We start from the raw sequence: 7500 nt of genomic DNA on the forward strand, positions 1-7500 counted from the left end.
TCAGAACCCGATCGTAAGCCTTTTCTAAATCTATAAACACACAATGCAGCTCCTTCTGTCCTTCCCTGTACTTTTCCATCAACATCCTAAGAACAAAAATTGCTTCTGTTGTGCTTCTCCCTGGCATGAATCCAAACTGTTCTTCACTGATCCTCACAACTCTCCGCAGTCTCGCTTCTACAACTCTTTCCCATATTTTCATTGCATGGCAGAATAGTTTTATCCTCCTATAGTTACTACAATTTTGTACATCTCCATTGTTCTTGAAAATTGGAACCAACACATTTTTCTCCACTCATCTGGCATCCTCCCTCCTTCCAAGATCTCATTGAACAGTCTAGTTAACCAACTCACTGCCATCTCCCCTAAGCTCTTCCAGGCTTCCACAGGGTCTTTAACCCAGAGATTATTCCATTTATCAGCTTATTAGCTTTGCCCCACCTTCATCTCCCCCAAGGCCTTCCTCATCTCTTCCTCCTGCATTGATCCTTGGTGAACTTCCTGATTTAGCATGACCTCCACCTCTTCTAACCTTTTTTCCCCGTTCATTTTCAGTGTTCATGATGGTCCTGAAAGTATTCCCTACCATCTGTGATAATTATACCGTTTTTATCCCTACTTGTCGTTCAAGTATTATTTCAAGTCTGTATCTCTTATCATCTTAACAGTGTCACTGTGTATATCCATATGGAATATGATGATACTAGCTTATATATATCTCTATAACTAATCTAGATATAGCGATCTCGTATAGTTATATATATATATATATACGCCCCATACATATATATATATATCAACTACTCATTATCATAGTGGTCATATATAGCTATGTATAATAGTATAATATAATATATATATGTAGACTATATGTAATATATATATATATAAATATATATATAAAATATTAAAGATAATATATATATAGACACACATATATATATATATAGATATAGTATATATATATTATATTTGATATATATATGTATATATATATCTAAATATAGATATATATATATATTTAGATAATATATATAAAGTAATACATATTATATATATATATTATAAATACGCATATATATATATATATATAGATGAATATACATTAATTATATAAATTCAATATATATACTGATATAGTATATAGGATATATCATATACTATATATACAGTATGTAATATATAGAATATATATATGTGTGTGTGTGTGCGCCGCTACCAGTATGTATGTATCATGTGTGATATTAGAGCACAGATAATACTCTATATAGTATATATATATACTATATATATAATATATATATTATAAAATATGGATAAATATATAGATAGATATATATGTGTGTGTGTTGTGTGTATGTATGTAAGTAAGTATAGAGATATATGTGATATAATTATGTATATATACATAATATGATAGTGCTAGTTATATGTATATATAGACCTACTTACAGTCTAATAAAATAATAGTATATACGATTTATATACTACATATATCAAAATAAATATATATATATAAATAAATCGTGTTTGAGTGAGTATGTGTGTATTTGTGAGTGTGTATGTATGTGTAAGTGTGTATGTGAGTGTGTGTATGTGTGTGTTTCTTCTTTGGTGTTAATATTGAGGTAGTAATAGCTAATTATGCCTATTTGTCCTCTTGTCCGCCATTCTTGCGTCCGCTTCACCGACTTCTAGGGTTTATCTCTATCTTTCTCTCCTTCCACCTCCCATATTTCTGACTTTCCTTCCTCTTCTCTTCTCTTTCTCGTCTTCTCCTCATCATCACTCCTACTCGTTGTCTCCGTATTATAGCTCTCTGCGCTCTCCTCTCCTCTCCTCTCTCCTGCTCCTCTCCTCTTTCCTCTCCTCTCTCTCCTCTCCTTTCCAGTCTCCTCCCCTGCTTCCTCTCCCTTCTCTCCCTCTCTCTCTAAAATGGGTATCGAAACGAAATTAAAACAGGATTTGTCCTTGTACTTAATCAAGGGCGACGTTGCAGGTGAGTTGCTTGGCTCTGATGTTGGCAACAATTTTGCCTGCGGTCGCGCGCTGCATGCAAATCGTCATTCGGCTTCTCGCGTTATGTGTTCAGCGCTAATGAATCACTACCATGGTAGTCTCTAGTCGCAACTTCAGGCACTAATGACTGACGACCGAGCTACAGTGAACATACTTTGGCTCAAAAAACATGATATTAGCTCCAATGGAACGCAGATTTTAGAGTCATCACTAGGACTGGTTTGGAGATCGTTCGTTGACTGAAGTTCTACAGAAGACAGCGCGAAGGATACATAGTTTTAGTTGAAACGGTGGTTCACCAGTCGTTGCGATTTGTAATGAGCATGACACGCACTATGTAAATTGAGTAGTTTACACGTACTCCTAAGAATGGCGACATAGGATATTATGAATATATTATATGAATATATATATATATATATATAATAAATTATAGACCGTACTATATAGTACATATATGCTGAGATACACACAACCACAACCCACACCGCTCCGCCACCGCTCCGCCTCCGCGCATATTATATATCTATTAGTATATACGCATTAGAGCTCTACTCATATATAGTCCTATAGAGAGAGCATCATCAATATATATATATATATATATATAGAGGATTCATAAGTAGGATATATATATATATATGTCTGTGTGTGTGTGTATGCATGTATGCTATATATATCATGAATTTATATAATATATATTATATAACTATATATTATACTGATATATATATATATATATATACACATGACATACATACATGCAACACACACATCACACACACCACACACACGACACACACACACACTTACACATATTATATATATATATTATATATATATATATATATTTTATATATATATATATATATAGTAATACATATTCATATACCTAATACACACAATACATACCATGCAAACAAATATATATCAATAGATATACATATATATATATATATATATAATATATATATATATATATATATATATGCATATATTATAAATATTATCTATATACGCCTATTAAAACGTAACAGATATATAGATATATATATATATTATATAATAGGAATACATCTACATATGATTATATATATATATGACATATATTCACTGATAGTTATATATATATAAACCTTATGAATATAGTATATATTAGATGTGATATATGTATGATGTCTGTATGTATTGGATACTAGATACATAACAATTAATGACACCATTCGAATTTATGCTACTATGTATGTATGTGTTAACGGATTTTAGTCGTTATTAAAATCACCGTGTACATGTAATATCTCCCCCCCCCCCCCTGGTCTCCCGCCACACCTACATCGTGAGTCTAAACGTAACAAAATACAGTTTCTCACAACATCCTTGTTGTGATGTAATGACCGACTGTCAAAGAGTCATGATGTTAATCTTGCTAGGCACGACGAATCTCTCTTTATGAGACTGATACGCGAGAGCGCTGGTGTATTCGATCTAAAAAAGGTACATTAAAACTATTTTTGACATGATTCTCGACGCGTGACGACATTCTCCGTGGCACAACTATTCACGGCCGATGCCACACTGACCACGGACTCACCACATGAAGCATCCTAACCACCAAACACCAACGGAAACAGAACAAAACGAAAATATCCAAACACCGCCAAAGGCGTCTCCACAGCTATCCGTCACGTGTAACGCCATGACCCCGCTCTCTCCACCACAGGCCTGACGCGGGGTTTCCGAGCAGGGGTCCAATCCATCCTATAGCGAGTAGCATGCGCAATCACGCGCGCTAGCCTGCTCAAACACATTGGCACCACGAGCATCGCCATCATGCTTGCGAGACCGGAACCCACATGCGACGAAACGATAGATTAATGTTTACTGATCCTCCATTTTTCTCCCCGCAAGATACTCAGGTGGATGGACAGCAGGTTCATGTCGGTCACGCCCCTAGCGGTGTCTGCGTAGAGTTGAGTTGGTGTAGCCTGTCGCCCTGGGTTGTAATGGACCGGGCAGGCCTATCCCCGCGGCCCTGCCTATGTACCGGCGTTGTGGTTGTTTGCCAGCGCACTTGCCTCCCTTCTGCGCCGGTGCCTAGCACTAAGTATTTTTCTACCTTCTCTCGTGACTGACAGGCTAGTCTCTCAATTGCCCAGAGCGTCGTACACGTGCTTCCCAGCTATCTCCGTACTCCCTGATCCATACCCTCCGTGTCTGTGACCCGTCACGGCGTACAAGTGGCTATCTCTCCCGTCTCACCCCCTCTCCCCCCACACCCCCCCTCCCCCCACCCCCACTAGCCCCCCCCCCCCCCCCTACCCCCCCCCCCCGCCCAAAAGAAAACCTGGTGAGTGAGAGTTTCCATCTGGGACCTTTTTGTTTTTTATGTTATTGGTCATTGCATTTTTTTTTCGCTTTTTGTTTCGTGACGTGGAATGTCCCTTGACGCTGACGCCAAGCTGCAACACCGCGGGCATTTTGTTTATTAACGTGTATGTCCGATCTGGAATCCGGGCGTTTTGTTGGTGTACGACGTGCTCGTTTTCTTCTCTCTCTCTCTCTCTCTCTTTCTTCGTATGGCCCTTTTGTTTTCTTTTTTTTTCCTTCTTTTTCCCAATCTCTCCCTTTCCCCACCCTCTATCTATCCATCTATCCATCCATCTATCTATCTATCTATCTATCTATCTATATATCCTTTTATCCATCCATCCATCCATCCATCCATCTATCTATATATCCATCCACCCACCCACCCAACCACTCACCACCGCGTGAACCACTCACGCACACTCCCATCCAGCCACCCATCGCCCCCATTCCCAGCCACCGCATCCAGCATTCCCACGGCCACCACCCATCTACATGCACCATCCATCCAACTCCATCCGATCCACCCATCCAGCCAGCCACCATCTCATCTCAGTCGCATCCATCCCATCGCACCGGAGCCCAACCAGGCTCACCCACCATCCATTCCAACCCATCTTATCCGCATCCATCCATCTCCATACGTCACGCCCATCTCCACCCAGACCATGCTGCACCACCGGCATCTGCCAGCCACCCATCCAGCTCATCCCCTCCAATCCAGTGCTCCGCGTGCCATCCATCCATCCGCCCACCCCACTCACCCACCCATCCAGCCACCCATCTCTATCCATCCATCCTCATGTCAACCCACCACCACTCCCAACCACTCACCCACCCATCCAGACCACCCACTAACCATCCATCCCACCCACCCAATCACTCAGCTACCCACCCATCCGAGCCAACCATCCATTCCAGCCACCCATCCATCCGTGTCACCCATCCATCTCCCAGCAGCGCACCCATCGCATTGTCTCATCCTCCACCCACCCATCCAGCCACCCAGATCCATCCATCCATCAGTCCATCCATCCATCCATCCACCCGACCCAACCATGCTGCAGCCCACCGCCATCCAGTCGCCACCCATCCATCCATCCATCACATCCACCACTTCCATCCATCCATCCAGTGACCACTCACCCCAGTGTCCCAGTGTCCATCGTCGCCGCTCATCCATCTATCTATCTATCTATCTATTCAAATATGTCTATCTAGTGATTCATCCATCCATCCAGTCGCCTGCTATCTGTATAATCCACCAGCACCACCACAGCCATCAATCCAGTCCATCCATACAGTACATACATCATCATCCACCCAAATAGCCGTCCGATGTCATCCATCCATCCATCCACCCAACCACCTCACCCGACTGCCATACAGCCGATCAGTCCATTGCCATGTTCATCCATCCATCCACTCATCCGATCCCATCTATCCATCCATCCACACAATCCATCCATCCATCCGCCACCCAAAAACCCATTCACTCACAAACCCCTCCCGTCCACCGATCCATCCATCTATCAGTCCAGGATCCATCCATCCAACACAACCATCCTCCCTACCATCCGCACTTCAATCTATCGTATCAATCTATCTGCTCTATCGTGGTCAGATCTATAACTCATCCAATCCATCCATCCATCTATCTGAATATCGCACCCGCAACGCCCAATCATCAACCATCCATCCCTCCCTACCAACATACAGACCTCACCAATCCATCCATACAGGCATCCATCCATTCACCCATATATATATGTATATAAACATACATATATATATATATATATATATATATATATATATATATGTGTGTGTGTGTGTGTGTGTGTGTGTGTATGTGTGTGTGTGTGTGTATGTTGGTGTGTGTGTTTGTGTGTGTTTCTTTGTGTTAATATTGATATAATGCTATTATTATATTTTCCTCTGTCGCCATTCTTGTCCGCTTCCCGACCTAGGTTTATCTCTATCTTTCTCTCCTTCCCTCCCATTTTCTCTTTCTTCCTCTTCTCTTCTCTCCTCTCCTCTCCTCTCCTCTCCTCTCCTCTCCTCTCCTCTCCTCTCCTCTCCTCTCCTCTCCTCTCCTCTCCTCTCCTCTCCTCTCCTTTCCTCTCCTCCCCTCTCCTTCCCTCTCCCCTCTCTCTCTAAAATGGGATGAACGAAATTAAAACAGATTGTCCTTGACTTATCAAGGGCGACCTTGCAGTGAGTGTTGGCTGATGTGCAACAATTTTGCCTGCGGTCTGCGCTGCATGCAATCGCTTCGGCTTCTGGTTTGTGTTCTCGCTAATGAATCACTACCTGTGTCTCAGTCGCAACTTCAGGGCTAATGCTGACGAAAATACGTGAACATCTTTGGAAAAAAATATTTCCAATGGAACGCTTGTTTAGTCACACAGGACTGGTTTATCGTTCGTTACTGAGTCTACAAAACAGCGCGAAGGAAACTAGTTTTAGTGAAACTGGTTTCCCAGTCGTTGCGATTTGTAATGAGCATACACGCACTATGTAATGATAGTTACCGTATCCTGGCAACAGAGATATAATATATATATAAATAATAGTATATATATATATTTATAAAAATTATAATATACATATATACAATATACACACACCCACACACACACATATTTATATATATGAAAAATATATATATATATATATTTATATATATATATATATGAATAACATACATAAATATTATCTAAATATATATACTATATATACTACTATAATATATATATATATATGTGCCTGTGTGTGTGTGTATGCATGTATGTATATATATTCATAGTATATATATATATATATATTAAAGATATATAATATATAATATATGTATATATACCACATACATACATACATGGCACACACACACACATCTACACTATAAACATAGTGAGACACACACACTCAACACACACAGCCACACACATATATATATATATATATATATATATGTAAAATTATTTATAATATATATATATATATATATAATCAATTGACTTGACATTCAATATATATACACACATACATACCATGCAAACATATATATATATATATATATATATATATAATATATATAGTATATATAATAAT

General features: G+C 39.7%; 1 protein-coding gene across 3 annotated transcripts in view; it reads left to right on the forward strand.

Moving 5' to 3' along the window:
- Window positions 1-7500, forward strand: part of Pcd (pterin-4a-carbinolamine dehydratase) — a 51503-nt gene that overhangs the window by 26055 nt on the left and 17948 nt on the right. The window lies entirely within an intron of this gene.

This window comes from Penaeus japonicus, unplaced genomic scaffold (assembly GCF_977035675.1).
Source record: "Penaeus japonicus unplaced genomic scaffold, GWHDUDI00000001_assembly GWHDUDI00000022, whole genome shotgun sequence".
Taxonomy (NCBI): domain Eukaryota; kingdom Metazoa; phylum Arthropoda; class Malacostraca; order Decapoda; family Penaeidae; genus Penaeus; species Penaeus japonicus.